Below are 20,730 nucleotides of genomic sequence, written 5' to 3'. Positions count from 1 at the left end.
GGGATCGAACCTGCATTTCTAACGTCTCTTGCATTGACAGGTGGGTTCTTTACCACTAGAGCCACCTCAAAATTACCATGAGATAAAACTAAGACTTTGTCAAAGGGATGTTTTCGCCTTTTGTGCATTAGGCTTAATAAACATATCTATAAAGTCCTCAAACAATGCCAAGTAACAGCTCAAATGCAACAAACCTCCTTGACTTCCAGAGATTTTGTCTGATTCATCGTAATAAAGGATGGAAGAGTATGTTAATCATACAGGGCACTCTCTTAATCCTGAGTAATGCAGATATCAAATGTGTAAAAATGTACAAATGGTTCAAAAAGGCTGAGGCTTGGATATTTCAATATGCAGAGATTTTCATGAAATGAGGACTTTTCTGTGTTCATTTTGAACAGATTATCTCATATTTAAGGAAGAAAAAAGAGGCAATTTAAGTGTTTCATGTAAAGAGCCTAGAGATATGACTATAACCAAACATTTGTAGTGTTCAGCTGCTCCCACAAGATGTCAGAAAAAGCTCTGCTTTTCCTCTGTCCACCCTCAGTTTTAGACAATCCTCAAGCATGTTTACCATCAGGTTGAATTACACATGTGAGAAAAGGTATTCTGTACAAGAGTGGTTTGCAAACTGGAGTATATGGAATTCCGACTTTCTACAGCATTTATCTATGTAATAACAGAGTATAAGGAATTCCAGAACTTTCTAAAGCAGAGTTTTTATAAAGAAAATCAATTTCCAGACCTTCATCTTCTACAAGAACCCTCCTGTCAATTAGTCCACTGAGTCCTATCCTAGCCCCTCCTCTTGTGCAAGCATCACTTCTCCATTTATGAAAGAACACTCCTCAGCCAATCGAGATCCTGCTATGGGGGATGGTCTTGGGGTGTCAGCTACCAAAGGAGAGAATGACTGATCAACACCAGTACCCGTAGAAGAGTTTGTCTTTGTTCTCTATTTTATGAATTTGTTAGGTGTGACGTCTGGAGTTAGAAATTGGGTATTCTGCAGCAGATGCAGGTTTAATCCCTAGGTTGGGAGGATCCCTTGGAGTAGGAAATGACAATTCCAGTACGCTTGCCTAGAAAATCCCGAGGACAGAGGAGCCCAGCAGGCTACAGTCCACAGGTTCAGCCGGACACAACTGGGCACAAATGACACAGGGGTGAAGTCTGGAGTTAGAAACTAGGTATTTAGGTCCCTGTTTAATACTTTTAGAATGTCTGGCAGACTGTGTGCAGATTGTCAACTTTCATTTAGTGACTTCATTCTATACACCACCTCCAAAACATGGTACACAATGTTTCCTGGGTAAGAGTCCCAGGGGAACAAAGCAAAGAAGGCATCGGTGAGAAATGATGAACACTAAATAGTGGCTTTTAGTGTATTTAAACACAAGCATTATGTATCAGTTCAGTTCAGTCACTCAGTCGTGTCTGACTCTTTGTGACCCCATGAATCGCAGCACGCCAGGCCTCCCTGTCCATCACCAACTCCCGGAGTTCACTCAGACTCACGTCCATCGAGTCCGTGATGCCATCCAGCCATCTCATCCTTGGTCGTCCCCTTCTCCTCCTGCTCCCAATCCCTCCCAGCATCAGAGTCTTTCCCAATGAGTCAACTCTTCACATGAGGTGGCCAAAGTACTGGAATTTCAGCGTTAGCATCATTCCTTCCAAAGAAATCCCAGGGCTGATCTCCTTCAGAATGGACTGGTCGGATCTCCTTGCAGTCCAAGGGACTCTCAAGAGTCTTCTCCAACATCACAGTTCAAAAGCATCAATTCTTTGGCACTCAGCCTGCTTCACAGTCCAACTCTCACATCCATACATGACCATGGGAAAAACCATAGCCTTGACTAGACGGACCTTAGTCGGCAAAGTAATGTCTCTGCTTTTCAATATGCTATCTAGGTTGGTCATAACTTTTCTTCCAAGGAGTAAGCGTCTTTTAATTTCATGGCTGCAGTCACCATCTGCGGTGATTTTGGAGCCCAAAAAAATAGTCTGACATTGTTTCCACTGTTTCCCCATCTATTTCCCATGAAGTGATGGGACCGGATGCCATGATCTTCGTTTTCTGAATGTTGAGCTTTAGACCAACTTTTTCACTCTCCACTTTCACTTTCATCAAGAGGCTTTTTAGTTCCTCTTCACTTTCTGCCATAAGGGTGGTGTCATCTGCATATCTGAGGTTATTGATATTTCTCCCGGCAATCTTGATTCCAGCTTGTGTTTCTTCCAGTCCAGCGTTTCTCATGATGTACTCTGCATATAAGTTAAACACTGCATAGGAACCTGGAATGTCAGGTCCATGAATCAAGGCAAATTGGAAGTGGTCAAACAAGAGATGGCAAGAGTGAACGTCGACATTCTAGGAATCAGCAAACTAAAATGGACTGGAATGGGTGAATTTAACTCAGATGACCATTATATCTACTACTGTGGGCAGGAATCCCTCAGAAGAAATGGAGTAGCCATCATGGTCAACAAAAGAGTCCGAAATGCAGTATTTGGATGCAATCTCAAAAACGACAGAATGATCTCTGTTCATCTCCAAGGCAAATCATTCAATATCACAGTTATCCAAGTCTATGCCCCAACCAGTAATGCTGAAGAAGCTGAAGTTGAACGGTTTTATGAAGACCTACAAGACCTTTTAGAACTAACACCCAAAAAAGAAGCATTATGTATAGGCATTATTAATTCTCATCTCTAAAACAATTAGCTGGAAAGAAAAACTCCCTAGAACAGCCAACACACACACACACACACACACACACACACACACACCCACACACCCACACCAGACAGACTATGGAGTATCTGATCACACACATACACACAGGTCATATACACTGATCACACACACACACAGCCCTATAGAGTATCTTTAACTAGACGCGTGATCCTGATCTCACACACACAGCCTCTGGAGTATCTTTAACTAGATGTGTGATCCTGATCCCAGGTAAGCAATTGAACCTTCTGTGCCTCAGGTTTTATCATCTGTGAAAATGAGGATGATAATAACAGCAGCTTACCAAGATGTTAGAAGAATTAAACAATTTAATATTTGTAAATACTCAGAAGAACACCTGGGACATAATAAGCATTATAAGTGTGTGTTGTCTTTTTTTTTAAGGTAAGCATATCTTTAAAGTCCCAGGTGGCACAGTGGTAAAGAATCCCAATGCCAATGCAGGAGATGCAAGAGACATGGGTTCAATTCCTGGGTCAGGAAGATTCTCCTGGAGTAGGAAATGGCAACCCATTTCAGTACTCTTGCCTGGAAAATTCTTTGGAATGAGGAGCCTGGCAGGCTACAGTCCATGGGGTCGCAAAGAGTTGGACACGACTGAGCAACTATGAATGAACTATGAACATACCTTTAAAGGCACAACTGAGCGCACATATAAATAAAGAAAACACTCAAGGGCCTCAAGTCAAGAAGAAATTAAAAACAAAAATAAGATTTGAAAATAGGGATACCCTAGGGACTAGAGTGGGGTGCTTAACTGGAATATAAAGGTTTCCATTTTAATGGTGACTGTGGATTGGAAATGTGGCAGAGAAGCATGTACTTGAAGGTAGCTGCCCCCTCCTACCTCAATACAAAGGCGGGCAGGGGAAATATGCTCAATGAGAAGCCTGTCTGTTTCCGTCTGCAGTCAAAGTTAAAAGAAAAAAGTGTACCATGAAGTTCTGTAAAGAGGCGCGTCTTTACTTGGGTTAAGTGTTTCAATTTAACCTGCAGAACCACTGTGGAGACACAGCCTCAACCAGACTGCACATGATTCTCCGGGGTCATTCAGTTCAGTTCAGTTGCTCAGTCGTGTCTGACTCTTTCCGACCTCATGAATCACAGCATGTCAGGCCTCCCTGTCCATCACCAACTCCCAGAGTTCACTCAGACTCACGTCCATTACTTGGGGAATACTTGAGTACACAATCTAAAATAATCTAAAATAATTGTTTAAGGAAACAATCCACCAGGAGAAAATGTTTTCAGACAAGACACAGTAGTCTTAGCGCACCCCCAACTTCAACACTGGGTAAAAGAAATATCAGCCTATAAAACTGCTCCTGCTGCTGCAGCTCGCTCAGTTGTGTCCGACTCTGTGAGACGCCAGGGACTGCAGCCTGCCAGGCTCCTCTGTCCATGGGATTTTCTAGGCAGGAGTACTGGAGTGGGTTGCCATGCCCTCCTCCAGGGGATCTTCCCAACCCAGGGATCGAACCTGGGTCTCCTGCATTGCAGACAGATTCTTTACCACTGAGCCACCAGGGAAGCCGTATAAAATAAGAATCCCTTGAAATAGCTAGACCTTTAAAAAGTAAGACTCTCCTCCAAAAAACACACAAAAAGGAGATGCAATGAAGACCATATAGATATTTTAAAGAATCAACAGAATTTTTAGAATCAACAGCATTTTTAGAATCAACAAATGGCCCCAGATTTTAAAAATCCTTTAAATATAAGACTTTGAATGTGGACGCCTGAACACAGGAGTGTTTACCTCGGCTCCCTCTTGGAGCTGCTATCTAATGAAGGAAAAGGGGTGGGGGGCATAAACCCAGGAGAACAAAAAGAACCAAAGCAGCGATTAAAAATAGTGGACAAAATAGCAGCTTGGAGACTGGGAAGTACAGAGTAGTGACAACTGCTTCAATATCCTGGAAAGAGCGAAACCCAAAGCCTGCAGGAGATGGGAAAACCAACAAGAAGTAGGTCAGAAACCCTGGCAATCCCAGGAAGACTTAAGAAATAAGACTTGCTCCTTTGAAGTCAAAGATACTAGATGTCATGAAAAATGGGAAAGGCTGAAAGTATTTAAAGAAGAAAGATTCCCAGATCCTTTTACCCTGAGCAAGTCCTTCAACTACACTCAGCAAACCATGGGAAGACAAGAGGTCTGTTCTCTGGAGAAACTGATGGCCGTGGACTCAGAGACAAGTGAAAATAGGTGGGTAAAAGCAAGCCAGGCAACAGGCCAGAATAAATGCTCAAAGGATTTTCCACAAGGGTGTAAAGACCATTGAATGAGGAAAAGACAGTTTTGCAACAAATAGTGCTGGGAAAACCTGATATTCGTAAAAAGAATCAAGTTGTACCCTTGTTGCTCAGTCACTAAGTCGTCTCTGACTCCTTGCGACCCCATGGACTCTGGCACTCCAGGATTCCCCATCCTCCACTATTTCCCAGAGTTTGCTCAAGTTCATGTCCACTGTGCCGATGATGCCATCCAACTACCTCATCCTTTGCCACCCTCTTCTCCTTTTGCCTTCAACCCCTTTCATGGATACCCCTTGTCATGGTGAAGGGGCTTACATAATAAAGCTACGAGTCATGCTGTGGAGGGTCACCCAAAACAGACGGGTCATAGAGGACAGTTCTGACAAAACATAGTCCACTGGAGGGGGGAATGGCAAACCACTCCAGTGTTCTTGCCACAAGAACCCCCTGAACAGTACAAAAAGTCATACCCTCCCCCTACACCATAAACAAAAATTAACTCAAAATGAATCAAAGGCCTGACCTTCAGAGCCGAAACGCTAGAATCTTTAGAAGAAAACACAGAGGAAACATTTTATGACATCGGGTTTGGCAATGATTTTGACATGTCACCAAAAGCACAAGAAACAAAAGAAAAAAGAACCTGAATTGTACTAAAATTTAAAACTTCTCTACATCAAGTGACACATTCTACAGAGTGAAAAGGCAACCTACAGAATAGGGGAAAAAACCCAGCAAATCAAGTAACATGCAAAATATATAAAGAATTCTCACAACTCAATAAGAAGACGATAAACAGATTTAAAAATGGGTAAAGGACTCAAGACATTTCTCCAAAGATGCTCAACATTTCTAATCATTAAGGAAATGAAAATCAAAACTACAGTGAGATACCACCTTACACTCAAAGGCACGACCATTATTAACAACAACAACAACAAAACCCCACAACAACAAAAACAGAAAATAACAAGTATTGGAGAGGCTGTAAAGCAACTGGAATTCCTGTGCACCCGACCACAGGACTAGAAAAGGTCAGTTTTCCCTCCAATCCCAAAGAAAGGCAATGCCAAAAAATGTTCAAACTACTGCATAATTGCACTCATCTCACAAGCTAGCAAAGTAATACTCAAAATTCTCCAAGCCAGGTTTCAATAGTACATTAACTGTGAACTTCCAGATACTCAAGCTGGATTTAGAAAAGGCAAAAGAACCAGAGATCCAATTGCCAACATCCACTGGATCACAGAAAAACAAAGGAATTCCAGAGAAACATCTGCTTCATTGACTATGTGAAAGCCTTTGTGTGGGTTACAACAAACTGTGGAAAATTCTTAAACAGATGGGAATATCAGACAGACCATCTTACCTGCCTCCTGAGAAATCTGTATGCAGGTCAAGAAGCAACAGTTAGAACAAGACATAGAACAGACTGGTTATTGGGAAAAGAGCATGTCATGTAAAATACCAGGCTGGATAACTCACAAGCTGGAATCACGATTGCCAGGAGATACACCAACAACCTCAAACATGCAGATGATACCATTCTAACACAGAAAGCGAGAACTAAAGAGCCTCTTGCTGAGGTGAAAGAGGAGAGCAAAAAAGCTGGCTTAAAACTCAACATTCAAAAAACTAAAATCATGGCATGTAGTCACATCACTTCATGGCAGATAGGGAAACAATGGAAACAGAGACAACTTTATTTTCTTGGGCTCCAAAATCACGGCAGGCGGTGACTGCAGCCATGAAATTAAAAGACGCTTGCTCCTTAGAAGAAAAGCTATGACAAACCTAGCTTTGCAACCCCATGGACTGTAGCACACCAGGATTCCCTATCCTCCATTTCCCAGAGTTTGCGTATTAAAAAGCAGAGACATCACTCTGCTGACAAAAATCTGAATAGTCAAAGCTATAGCTTTTCTAGTAGTCGTGTACAGATGTGAGAATTGGACCAAACAGAAGGCTGAGTGCAAAAGAACTCATGGTTTTGAAGTGTGGTGTTGAGAAGACTCTTTGAGAGTCCCTTGGAGAGCAAGGAGATCAAACCAGTCAATCCTAAAGAAAATCAACCCTGAATATTCACTGGAACGACTGAAGCTGAAACTCCAATACTGTGGCCACCTGATGAGGAGAGCTGACTCACTGGAAAAGACCCTGATCCCAGGAAAGACTGAGGGCAGGAGAAGGGGACGACAGAAGGTTTAGACAGTTGGATGGCATTACCAACTCAGTGGACATGAGTGTGAACAAACTCCGGGAGACAGTGAAGGACAGGGAAACCTGGTATGCTTCAGTCTATGGAGTCAAAGAGTCGGACATGACTTACCGACTCAACAACAAAAATGGTGAAGCCAGTGTGGAAAACAATATGGAGGGTCCTCAAAAAACTAAATGTAGATTTACCATAGGATCTAGGAATTCTACTTTTAGGTATAAACTGAAAAGAACTGACAGCAGGGTCTTTTTCCCCTTAACCGAAATAGAGTTGATTTACAATGCTGCGATAGTCTCAGGTGTACAGCAAGGTGATTCAGTCATATGTATTTCAAAGTGATTCTACATATATACATACACACACACACACACACATACTTTTTCAGACTCTTCTCCAGTAGCATTTATTATAAGATGTTACATATAGCTCCCTGTGCTGCTATACAGTAGGTAGGTCCTTACTATTGATTTTGTGTACAGAAGTGAGGAGGGTCCTGAAGAGGTATCTGCACCCCTGTGATCAGAGCAGCATTACCCTAACAGCCAAAGTGAAAGCAACACAAATACCGACTGATGAACAAATGAACAAATGTGGCACATCTGAATATACAGTGGAATGTTATTCAGCCTCAAAAGGGAAGGAAAATTTAGCACATGCTACAGCATGCATGAACCTCGAGGACGTTATGCTGAGTGGAATAAGTTAACCACAAAGAGACAAATGATGTATGATTCCACTTATATGATGTACCCACAGATGTCACATTCATAGAAGGTAAAATGGTGGCTGCCAGGAGCTGGTGGAAAGTGGAACGAAGAGTTATTTTTTCATGGGTTCAGAGTTTTAGTTTTGCAAGATGAAGGGTTCTGGAGATTGGCTGTACAACAATGCGAATGTACATAACACTACTGAGCTGCACGTTTAAAATGTTTCGGTTCAGTTCAGTCGCTCAGTCGTGTGTGACTCTTTGAGACCCCATGAATCGCAGCACACCAGGCCTCCCCGTCCATCACCATCTTCTGGAGTTCACTCAAACTCACGTCCATCGAGTCCGTGATGCCATCCAGCCATCTCATCCTCCATCGTCCCCTTTTCCTCCTGCCCCCAATCCCTCCCAACATCAGAGTCTTTTCCAATGAGTCAACTCTTCACATGAGGTGGCCAAAGTACTGGAGTTTCAGCTTTAGCATCATTCCTTCCAAAGAACACCCAGGGCTGATCTCCTTTAGAATGGTTAGGACAGTAAATTTTATATTATGTGTATTTTACCACAACAATAAACAAATAAAAACCAAGTCAGCAAACTGAACAACGTGACACTCCTATCTCCTGTCCCCTGCTGAGCTACCCGAAGAGCTAGCAGCCAGGATTATCTATGCCATGGCGGAGACCAGATGTAGAATTCCCTCTGGAAAAAAGGAATGATTTCTATAATTTTTATCTGCTTCTTTTACAGTTGTACCATGCCACTCTGGACAGCATTTTCCCCTCTCACTGTAAAAAAAATTATTTTAAAAGTTATTTTATTGTTGTTTAGTCACTAAGTCGTGTCCGACATTAATGGCACCCCACTCCAGTACCCTTGCCTGGAAAATCCCATGGATGGAAGAGCCTGGTAGGCTGCAGTCCATGGGGTCGCTGATGGTTGGACACGACTTAGCGACTTCACTTTCACTTTTCACTTTCATGCATTGGAGAAGGAAATGGCAACCCACTCCAGTATTCTTGTCTGGAGAATCCCAGGGACGGCGAAGCCTGGTGGGCTGCCATCTCTGGGGTAGCAGAGTCGGACACGACTGAAGTGACTTAGCAGCAGCAGCAGACTGTAGCCCACTAGGGTCCTGGGTCCATGGAATTCTCCATGCAAGACTACTGGAGTAGGTTGCCATTTCCTTCTCCATGGGATCTTCCTGACCCAGGGATCAAACCCAGGTCTCTTGCACTGGTGCACAATTGCTCAGTCATATCTGAATCTCTGCAACACAATGGAGTGAGTTGCCATTTCCTACTGCTGGGATCTTCCTGACCCAGGGATAGAACCCAAATCTCCTAAGCCACATGGGGAGACAGATTTGGGGAATGATAATTCCTTGCTTTTTGACTGCTGCCCCCCCTCACCCCGTCCCGTTGTCCTACTGAACTCCCAAATTGGTAGGTGGATTCATTATCACTGAGCCACCAGGGAAGCCCCAAAGTTATTCTAAACATCCTTATTTTCTAGTCCAACATTTTTATTCTCTAGGAACAAAAGATTCTGACACAGAGTACCTCAAAGACAAGCTGGTTCTTCCTACCTGATCACCCAATACTGAAACTCACCGAACGACAAGCTCTATTCAGGTATGAACATCCAGCTTTTAGTGTCTCATCTGGAAATATAAGCACACTTGAGAATGTGTAAAATTAGAATAAAAAACAACACACAGTAAAAAGAACATAAAGAAGACAGAGGCAATGCAGTGAACAAAAGAAAACTTCAAAAATACTATGAATAATACAGCCAGTGACAAGAACAAATATTTTGTCGAGTTTTTTAAAGATTTTCGGAGAACAAGACAATGTTTCTAATAATTAAATACATGGTAAAAGGTAGGAAATCAAATGGAGAAAATGTTTTTAAAGATATTCGGAGAACAAGACAATGTTTCTCATAATTAAATACATGGTAAAAGGTAGGAGATCAAATAGGGAAAATCTCCCCAAAAGAAAAGAAAAAGCAGTGAGAAGGAAAACAGAAGATGAACAAAAACAGAAAAACAGATAGGAAATTGCTGTCAAAAATCTGAGAAAATTTCCCTGATGTTATTACAGGTTTCTAGCCTAAGTACCAGAACAATGTATTGCATGTGTGCTTAGTCACACAGTTGTGTCCAACTCCTTGAGACCCCATAGACTGCCGCCCAGCCAGCTCCTCTGTCCATGGGGATTCTCCAGGCAAGAATACTGGAGTGGGTAGCCCAGGTCTCCCTCACTGCAGGCGGATTCTTTACCATCTCAGTCACCAGGGGAAGCCCAGTATAATGCATAGGACTCTATTAAACAATAAAGCATGCCTTGAAAACTCTGACAAGAAATCACTTCCAATCTAGAATTACAAGCCCAGCCAAATTATATGTAAAAAAAGAGCAAGGATAGCATAAACATATTTCCAAGAAAAGACACATAAATGTTCTTCCCATGTACTCTGTTCTCAAGAAGCTACACCTGTTTTTGGAAAAATGGATAGGCTTCACTGTTAACAGTAACAGGGACAGTAAATGTTTACTGAGTATTTACGGCATGCAGAGGACCGTTATAAGACTTTTATGTGTATTGGTTCAGTTAATTTTTAAAGCAGCCCTTTCAGGTGGTAAGATGATTATTCTCTCTTCAGGTCACACATTCAGTTATGTCAGACTTTGAACCCAGGCACATGGGCTCCAGAACCCACGTTCTCAGTCACTAAGCTACTGCTGGCGGCCAAGAGAAAACCCCAGAAGAGAAATATGTGATGGGAAGGAAAAACAAAGAAAAGGGGAAGGAAATGTCCATAAAAATGATAAACGGAAGTCCCCAACTCAAAACTAAGCCAGCAAAAATGACAAAATTTGGGTGTGCTTGAACACATCTGGAAAAGATTTTCCAGTTGTCTGAAAGTTTGGATGAAAGAGTAATCAGTACAGAGAAAAACTAAGCAAACAAATACAAATCAATTACTAACTTCAAGGAAAACACAAAGCTATACAACAAAGAAAAAGCAATCATAGTTTTGGCTGGCTCATTTCTGAATAACGCTGAGTGATAATAAATCATATGGTAATTCAACCAAAAAAAAAAGTGAACTGAAGAGTGTGCATATGTGTCACTTAAATCTATAGCAGGATTTCTGGAAAACAAAATGGTATCAGCATTTACTTAGAATCATGAAAGCAAAAAGCAAAAACTCAAGTTTCTGTCACTCTGCATCCCATTTCAGAATTTACAGAGCTAATGATTCTTTAAAATTTGCACACATTATGGGTCACTTTATGTTCTATGATTTTTGACAAACCCATAAACAACATCTGAGAGCTATACCAAAGGGATGATCAAACCTTCAAAAATGAAACTATTTATGGGAACTGAAATATCTATTTCACATAATTTTCATGTTACGAACATTAGTCTTTGATCCTTTTTTTCCCCAAACATTTAAGGATCTTGTAGCCATACAAAAACAGGTGGCAGGCTGGATTTGGCCCATAAACTGCAGTTTGCCAACTCCTGTCCTAAAGCAACAGACCACTTGGAATACAGTCCAGAAGCTGCAGATAGGAGATTTCCATCAAAACAGTCCGTATTACCCATAAAACAAAGATGTAGCACATGGACAGCTGCTACACCCAGAGAACCAGCTAACCACAGTGCCAGTCTCTCAAGATGGTACTGACCCTTATCTTTGCTCTCTTTGTCTTCTCAACCCTGAAGAGACAGAGACAGCAACTTGGGAGGGGCTGGGGAGTGGGGAAGAGAATCAAAGTGCAGAAACAGCAAGGGAAAGAAAAAAAAAACAAAAACAACCCAGTTCACTTTCCCTCACCAGTTTTCTGGACCAAAATTTGCCCCAATCTGAGGGGAAGGAGCGAGCTTTAAACTGAAGAAGAGCTTCTCAAGTAATTTAACAATGCTAAAGTGCTTAGTCAGTCAGTCATGTCCGGCTCTTTTGAGATCCTATGGACCATAGCCCTCAGGCTACATTCATGGGGATTCTCCAGGCAAGAATAACTGGAGTGGGTTGCCAAGCCCTCCTCCAGGGGCTCTTCCCAGCCCGGGGATCGGGGATCAAACCCAGGTCTCCAGCATTGCAGGTGGATTCTTTACCATCTGAACCACCGGGGAAGCCCGGTGATTAAACAGTGAAAGTGTAAGTGAAGTCTCTCAGTCGTGTCCGACTCTTTGTCACCCCATGGACTGTAGCCTGCCAGGCTCCTCCGTCCATGAGATTTTCCAGGCAAGAATACTGGCTGCTGCTACTGCTGCCAAGTCACTTCAGAATACTGGAGTGGGTTGCCATTTCCTTCTCCAGAGGATCCTCCCGACCCAGGGATCAAACCCAGGTCTCCCACACTGCAGACAGACTCTTTACTGTCTGAGCCACCAGGGAAGCCCAGATTAAACAATACCTGAGGCTAACTGGTGGAGAAGGCAATGGCAACCCACTCCAGGACTCTTGCCTGGAAAATCCCATGGATGGAGGAGCCTGGAAGGCTGCAGTCCATGGGGTTGCTAAGAGTCGGACATGACTGAGTGACTTCACTTTCACTTTTCACTTTCATGCATTGGAGAAGGAAATGGCAACCCACTCCAGTGTTCTTGCCTGGACAATCCTGGGGACGCGGGAGCCTGGTGGGCTGCCATCTATGCGGTCGCACAGGGTTGGACACGACTGAAGCGACTTAGCAGCAGTAGCAGCAGCAGAGGCTAACCGGAAATCACTAGGATATGCCCAGATTCACTCAGGTTAATTAGCAACAATGTCTAAGGCCAGCGGTAAGAAAGAATAAAATTGCTCTCTGTATTCCATCTACTTAATACAAGCTCATTCAATAAACCACTTAGGAACCCAGGAGCATTTATTAAAGATATGTAAAGAATGCTCATAAACCAATTAAAAGTTCCCCTCAAAAGAAACAGGGAATAGAAAAATGGGCATGGAACATGAAGAGTTTTTTTTCTTTTTCTTTTTACGAAGGTTTCTTTTAACCCAAAATCAAAAGGGTGAATGAAGTGTGACAAACTTTCAGCTTCTCAGTCAAATGTAAAGTAAAATTTCACACTAATCAGGAAAAAATGTTAAAAGTCAGATGATAGCAGGGGTCTGTTAGGAATCTCGCCAAATGAAAGTCAAAAGGCAAAAATACCATTTTAAAGCAATGGTATTACCATTCGAATAATGAGACTGGCACAGCCATTCTCTGGCCTGAGCAAACACCCTGACGAGAAGGGGTACATTTTTGCATAACAAGGCAAACTTTTTCAGGAGAATCGGGTAGGGAGAGCAAGCCCACACTCTTGAGGCAGAGAAATTTTAATTTATTGTGACTGCTCCCTTCGGAAAAAAAAAAAAAAAGACGCACAGGTACAAAACACGCTCAAGGATTTCCAAGAGGCCGAGATGCTCCGGAACGAGACACCGCCAGGAGACAAGACGGGGCAAATCGGAGAGCTCGGTGACCACCTAGGAGCGATCTGGGCTCCCGTTGGATGAAGTGGAGGGAAAAGTGAAGTCGCTCAGTCGTGTCCGACTCTTGGCGACCCCGTGGGCTGTACAGCCTACGAGGCTCCTCCGTCCATGGGATTTCCCAGGCAAGAGTACTGGACTGGGTTGCCATTCCCTTTCTCCAGGGGAATCTTCCCCACCCAGGGATCGAACCCGGGCCTCCTGCATTGCGAGCGGACGCTCTGACCGTCTCAGCCACCCAGGGAAGCAGGAGGGAAGGCGGCAGGAATTGAAATGAATGAGGAAGACGAGTCCCAGCTCGCAGCACCCGGGGGCCAGCCGCCAGGAGGTCAAGGCCGCGGGGCATTTCTGGCCGCCGACGGCCACTCCCCCAGCACTCCGGGACGCTCCGAGGGCCCGCAGAGGCCGGGAAAGGGTCTGGGGCCCCCGCGGGCCGAGGGGCGGGCTGGCCGCCGAGGCCTCGCCCTCGGACGACAGCTGCGGGGCAAACCGGGGGAGGGAGCCAGGGAGGAGGAGCCGCCCCGCCCCGAAGCCGCGGAGGCAAAACAGAAACCCAAAGCCCAGGAAACGAAACGAGACACGGCCCGGCCCTGCCCGCCGCCGCCGCCGCCGCCGCCGCCGCCGAGCGTCTAAGCCGTAGGGAGAGAGATGGCCGCCGCCGCCTGCCCCGGCCCCGCCGCGGCCCCAAGCCGCCGCGCCGGGCCGACGAGCCGCCCCCGCCCACCGCCGGCCTCCCCCCCCGAGCGCCTCGCTTGCCCGCCTGCCCGCCCTCCTGGGACACGGCCCGCTCCACCCCTCGCGGCTGCTCACCGCGCTGAGGCGGATCCCGCTGGGTGGCTGCGTCGCCATCTTGAGCGAGTTACAAAGCCAGGACCGGCCTCAGCCGCAATCAGACTGGGAGGTGGCTGCGGAGCGCCCGCCTACTTCCGGGGCGGGGCGCGCGTGGCTGACCCCGCCCCCCGACTTCCGCCTCCCGGCCCCTTGTAGTTAGGAGCGTAGGGCAGGTAAATTCCCAGTAGGGGTTAAGGAAGCCGGGACCGCTAGAGAGGTGGGTAGGCTTCGGGCTCCCGGCGGGAGCCTTCAGAGTAAGGCGCATACGGCCCACAGGCTTTGCCAAACAGTAATCGGTATTTTGTTGTTCACTCGCTCAGTCGTGTCCGACTCTTTACGACCCCGTGGACTGCAGCACACCAGGCCTCCCTGCTCATCACCATCTCCCGGAGTTTGCTCAAACTCATGTCCATTGAATCAGTGATGCCATCCAACCATGTCATCCTCTGTCGTCCCCTTCTCCCGCCTTCAATCTTCCCCAACATCAGAGTCTTTTCCAATAAGTCGGCTCTTTGCATCAGGTGGCCAAAGGATTGGAGCTTCAGCTTCAGCATCAGTCCTTCCAATGAATAGTCAGGGTTGATTTTCTTTGGGATTGACTGGTTTGATTTCCTTGCAGTCCAGGGGACTCTCAAGCATATTCTCCAGCAGCACAGTTCGAAAGCATCAGTTCTTTGTGCTCAGCCTCTCACATACATACCTGACTACTGGAAAAACCGTAGCTTTGACTAGACGGACCTTTGTAGGCGCAGTAACGTCCCTGTTTTTTTAATATGTTGTCTAGGTTTGTAATAGCTTTTCTTCCAAGGAGCAAGCGTCTTTTAACTTCCGTCCACAGTGATTTTAGAGCCCAAGAAAATAAAGTCTGTCACTGTTTCCCCATCTTTTTGCCACGAAGTGATGGGACTGGATGGCATGATCTTAGTTTTCTGAATGTTGAGTTTTAAGCCAGCTTTCTCACTCTCTTCTTTCACCTTCATTAAGGGGCTCTTTAATTCCTCTTTGCTTTCTGCCATAAGGGCAGTGTCTTCTGCATATCTGAGGTTATTGATAATTCTCCTGACTAATTAATATTAATCAGTATGGAGGCTGCAAATAATAAAGAGCTCTGGGGTCTTGGGAATTACAACTGGGGATACACAGTTCATTTCAGTTCAGTTCAGTTGCTCAGTCTGTCCGACTCTTTGCCACCCCATGAATCGCAGCACGCCAGGCCTCCCTGTCCATCACCAACTCCCGGAATTCCAGTGGTCATGTATAGATGTGAGAGTTGGACTGTGAAGAAAGCTGAGCACTGAGGAATTGATGCTTTTGAACTGTGGTGTTGGAGAAGATTCTTGAGAGTCCCTTGAACTGCAAGGAGATCCAACCAGTCCATTCTGAAGGAGATCAGCCCTGGGATTTCTTTCGAGGGAATGATGCTGAAGCTGAAACTCCAGTACTTTGGCCACCTAATGTGATGAGTTGACTCATTGGAAAAGACTCTGATGCTGGGAGGGATTGGGGGCAGGAGGAGAAGGGGACGACAGAGGATGAGATGGCTGGATGGCATCACTGACTCAGACGTGAGTCTGAGTGAACTCCAGGAGTTGGTGATAGGTTCTAGCAAAATAGAATGTTTGGGGAAGAGAAAGAGTCAGGGGGTTATAAAGGCAAAATCCACAAGTTTTGTTAAAGTATTGCAAGAATTATGATTGACTTTGATAGTAAAAGGAAATATTCGTCCTTAAGGGATGGATTTGTCACCAGTTATTTAGGGTATGGGCCGGATAAGTGTCTTGAATTTCTGGAACCCTGTGCAAATGTTCTGGATATCTTTGTTAGATGATAAGTGGTCAAAAGGTCAGATTCAGTCTGGGCAGAGACATAAGTCACTTCCTCAGTGGCCTCTGGCTCCAGTCTGGAGAGTTCTTTTAGCAGTACAAAACTGACTCTTTTTTGATTTTCTTTTTGCAGCTTGAGGTCCCCAAGTTTGAAGACAGGTGCCATGGGTGTTGGTGACCCAAAAAGATGCACTTGAAGTGCTTGACTGGGCTGGACATGAATTACACTGAAGAAAGCCATCACATGCCCGCCAGTGTCATCCTGTTGTGAAACTTTAATGAGACGAGGTGACTCAGGTGGTAAAGAATCTGCCTGCAAGACAGGAGACCTGGGTTCAAACCCTGGGTAGGACAGATCCCCTGGAGAAAAGAATGGCAACCCACTCCAGTATTCTTGCCTGGAGAATCCCATGGACGGAGAAGTCTGGTGGGCTACAGTCTATGGGGTCTCAAAGAGTTGGATATGACTGAGTGACTAACACTTAATGAGATGAAGACTTGTACTTTGGGGAAATACCCTAAAAATTATCACCCTTCATCCTGATGAAAAGAGTCCTTTCCCATATGCAGTTTAGTCCTTTAGCTCCTGCACATGTATCTATATCAACCTTGAGCTGGGTCTTGGGCTAATTAGTAGGATATAGAAATGAATAAGTTGGGACTTCCTTGGTGGTCCAGGGGTTAAGCCTCCGAGATAACACTGTAGGGGGCGGGAGTTCCATCCTGGGTGGAAAACTAAGATCCTGCTTGCCAGGCAGCCAAAGAAAAATGAAAGAAATGAATAAGTCAAGGGCTGTCAGATACTGCAGTTAAAGAAAGAGTTAAAAGGTTTTTCTTAAAATATTCACTGCATTTAAAAGAAAAATACTTATTTGGCTGTGCCAGGGTCTTACTTGTGGCATGTGGGATCTTTAGTCACAGCATGTGAACTGTTGGTGCAGCATGTGGGATCCAGTTCCCTGACTGGGGATGAAACCCAGGCCCCTGCATTGGGATCGCAGAGTCCTACCCACAGGACCACCAGGGAAGTCCTCATTGCATCTTTATAATTGTAAAAGAAATACATTTGCTTTGTAAAATTCAGATAATACGGAAATATGAAACATAACATTTACTCCAATCCCTTTACCGGAACATATGAATTTGGTGTACATTACTCCATATTTCAGTTCAGTTCAGTTCAGTTGCTCAGTCATGTCCAACTCTTTGCGACCCCATGAATCACAGCACGCCAGGCCTCCCTGTCCATCACCAATTCCTGGAGTTCACTCAGACTCACGTCCATCGAGTCAGTGATGCCATTCAGCCATCTCATCCTCTGTCATCCCCTTCTCCTGCCCCCAATCCCTCCCAGCATCAGAGTCTTTTCCAATGAGTCGACTCTTCGCATGAGGTGGCCAAAGTACTGGAGTTTCAGCTTTAGCATCATTCCTTCCAAAGAAATCCCAGGGCTGATCTCCTTCGGAATGGACTGGTTGGATCTCCTTGCAGATCTCCATATTTACTATATGCTAAATATATATGCTAAATACTATTTACAGTATGGAACTAGACCTTACATTCTCCTCTGCAGCTTGTGTTTTTGTTTTAATTATTTCAGTTTGAGATTTCTAAGTGCCCAAATAGTTTTGAACAAAGGAGGAAATGTTAAAAACAAATAGGACTTTCCTGGTGGTCCAGTGGTTAAGAATCTGCCTGCCAATGCAGGGGACGATCCCTGGTCCTGGAAGATCCCAAGCCATGAGACAGCTAGCCCACATGGTGTCCTAACCCCCATGCTCTGAAATAAGAGAAGCCCCTGCAATGAGAAGCCCAAGTACTGCAATTAGAGAGTGGCCCCTGCTCACCACAAAAAGAGAAAGCCTGCACAGCAACCAAGACCCAACACAGCCAGAAATAAATAAATACAATAAAAAACAACAACAACAAAACCTGTGCTCTGTTGTCACCCTTACTATTGACCACTGGGTTCTCAACTGAAAAAAAAAAAAGCACAATGTAAAAGTTGAGAATTATGTTTTATTCAATGGACATACTGAGGACTGAGGCCAAGTAGACAGCCTCTCAGACAGCTCTGAGGGACTGTTCTGAAGACATAACGGTGGCGCTAGAATAGGGGTTTTTGCAGAACACCTAGGTAGTCAGAATGTCAAAAGATTACAGTTAATTGACAGAGGATGAGATGGTTGGATGGAGTCACCGACTCAATAGACATAAGTTTAAGCAAGCTCTGAGAATTGGTGATGGACAGGGAAGCCTGGAGTGCTGCAGTCCATGGGGTTGCAAAGAGTCAGACACAACCGGGCGACTGAACTGAAAGAAAGCCAATCATCTCAAGTTAGTGAATTCAGTGCTTTTCTTGATATGAGAAGAGGCAAGAGTCTGGGCTTATTGAAATCAACCCTTTGATGTGCACCTTAACTATTTAGAGCCAGTATCCTATTTTTCCCCATCCTGAATCCCCTCAAGGTGGGCAGTGGCTGATGATCTGATGGCCGCAATATCCTTCCTTTACTGATATAGCAGGTAACATTCTTTGTCCACAGGATAAATGGCATGTGAAACACCTAAGTAAGAATGCTAGTTAATACCATTTGCAATGCTCTGAACTGGGTAATTTCTCAGTTCCTTCCAAGTTTAAGATCATATTATTACATTAGAGGCTCTTTCAACTGTTTATTGAGAACCTACTTTGTGTCTGTCAAAGTGAGTGGTCCTGGAACGCAGTGATGAGTAAAACAGAGGTTTCCATTCCTGTGGAATCTACAGTCTCTTGGCTGTTTATTCAATAAGTTGCAGCCCATTCGTTGTGAGATCAATTTGGTGAGTTTGTTAAAAAAAAAAAAAAAAGACTAGAATAGCATACTACAGTGTCTGCCTGGGCCCAAATCCAAGTTATTCACTTATTAACCATGTGATGTTCAGCAATGTGGATTTTGAAATGAGATTAGCCTGGACTATCTGGCTGTGCCCTAGATGCGGTCACAAGTGTGTTTATAAGACGGAGGCAGAGAGAGACTTGGTCACAGAAGGCCACTTACCACTAAAGCATCTCTCTAGAGACTTGAAGATGCTATGTGGCTGGATTGGAAAGTGGAGAAGGACCATGAAGCAAAGAATGCAGGGACTGTAGCTTCAGAAACTAGAAAGGTGAGGAAACCCCATTCTAGAGTCCCTAGAGTTTACAGAGAGAATGAGTCTCTGCAGACATCTTGGTTTCAGCTCGTTTTGGACCCCTGGCTTCCAGAACTCTAGCTTCTGAATACATTCCTGCAGTTTGAAGACACTAAATTACAGTAATTTGTTAGAACAGCAACAGGAATAGACAGTAGTCTATTCAGGTAGAAGCAAATACTTACCAGTACATACAAATTGTTGCCTCCCCACCCCGAAAGTTTTTTAACCCAGTTGCGCATACTGCAGTTCTGCATTCTCAAGGCTTACTCATATGAAAGAAATGTGAAGCAGACATGTTCGGGCTAAACTTAAAAACCACATGGGTATAAAAGGGGCTTTTTCAGGAAAGTAAATGCTTTTGCTTATGTCAGATGAACTCAAGCTGACTTGGAAATCTCTGTTTTTTAAAAAATGTAAAGCTGAGATTGATATGATTTTAATGGTTGAAAACTACCTTCTTTGGGGAGTGCTGAATGTTTGTATCCCTCATCCCCCCAAAAAATCCATGTTACCTAGCCCCACCACCACCACCATGTGATGGCATTTGGAGGTGGGGCCTTTGGGAGGATAATTAGGTCAAGAGGGTGGATCCCTCATTAATGGGACTGAAAGTGTGAAAGTGTTAGTCACTCAGTCCAACTCTTTGCAACCCCATAGACTGTAGCCCGCCAGGCTCCTCTGTCCATGGAATTCTCCAGGTGAGAATACTGGAGTGGATTGCCATTCCCTGCTCCAGGGGATCTTCCCGACCTAAGGACTGAACCTAGGTCTCCTGCACTGCAGGCAGATCCTTCACCGCTGAGCCACCAGAGAAGCCCATGAATGGAATCAAGAGTCTTTGTAAAAGAGACTGTAGAGATGCCTCAACAGCCGTCTGTTATGTGAAGACACAGCAGGTAGAACCAAGAAAGTGTTGGGATTTTTTGGCCGTACCACACAGCTTGTGGGATCTTAATTCTGTGACCAGGGATTGAACCCAGACCCTGGACAGATGAAAGTGCCAAGTCCTAACCACTGGACAACCGGGACATTTCCAAGGTGCTTTGAGCTTGGACTTCCCAATTACAGAATTGTGAGAAATTAGTTTATTGTTTAAGCCACCCAATCTGTGGTGTCAGCACCCCAAACTAAGAAAGGAGAAATTTTAAAATTCCATACAAGAGTAAGAATATTGGAATAGAGTAAAATTTCCCACTGACATAAATCAAACACAATATGAAAACTGGTTGCTTTCAAAAACCTACACAGCTATGCATCTTGACTTCCATGGACTATCTCTCAGAGATCCTTCAGTGCTGTACATGAAAACCTTCATCACATTATTTTACTGTTTCCTAACATTTTATTATATCATGTTGTCATTCATGTAGCCAGTCTCCTACTGGTGGACACTGAGGTTGTTGCCAAACTTCTTGCTATTATCAATATTTACAATGAATAACTTGTATGTAAGTCATTTTGC

At 44.4% G+C, this 20,730-nt stretch overlaps 1 protein-coding gene across 1 annotated transcript in view; it reads right to left on the bottom strand.

Moving 5' to 3' along the window:
- The window catches only part of MORC3 (MORC family CW-type zinc finger 3), a 42,470-nt gene extending 28,189 nt beyond the window's left edge, over window positions 1-14,281 (bottom strand). The window contains exon 1 of the mRNA XM_068972671.1: window positions 14,248-14,281. The gene's annotated coding sequence lies outside the window, so the exon portion shown is untranslated. The remainder of the gene's footprint in view (window positions 1-14,247) is intronic.
- Between the last annotated feature and the right edge of the window lie 6,449 nt (window positions 14,282-20,730).

Source organism: Capricornis sumatraensis, chromosome 1 (genome assembly GCF_032405125.1).
Source record: "Capricornis sumatraensis isolate serow.1 chromosome 1, serow.2, whole genome shotgun sequence".
Taxonomy (NCBI): Eukaryota; Metazoa; Chordata; class Mammalia; order Artiodactyla; family Bovidae; genus Capricornis; species Capricornis sumatraensis.
The sequence above is the reverse complement of the archived record's forward strand: the minus strand, read 5'-3'. Positions and strand labels throughout refer to the sequence as shown.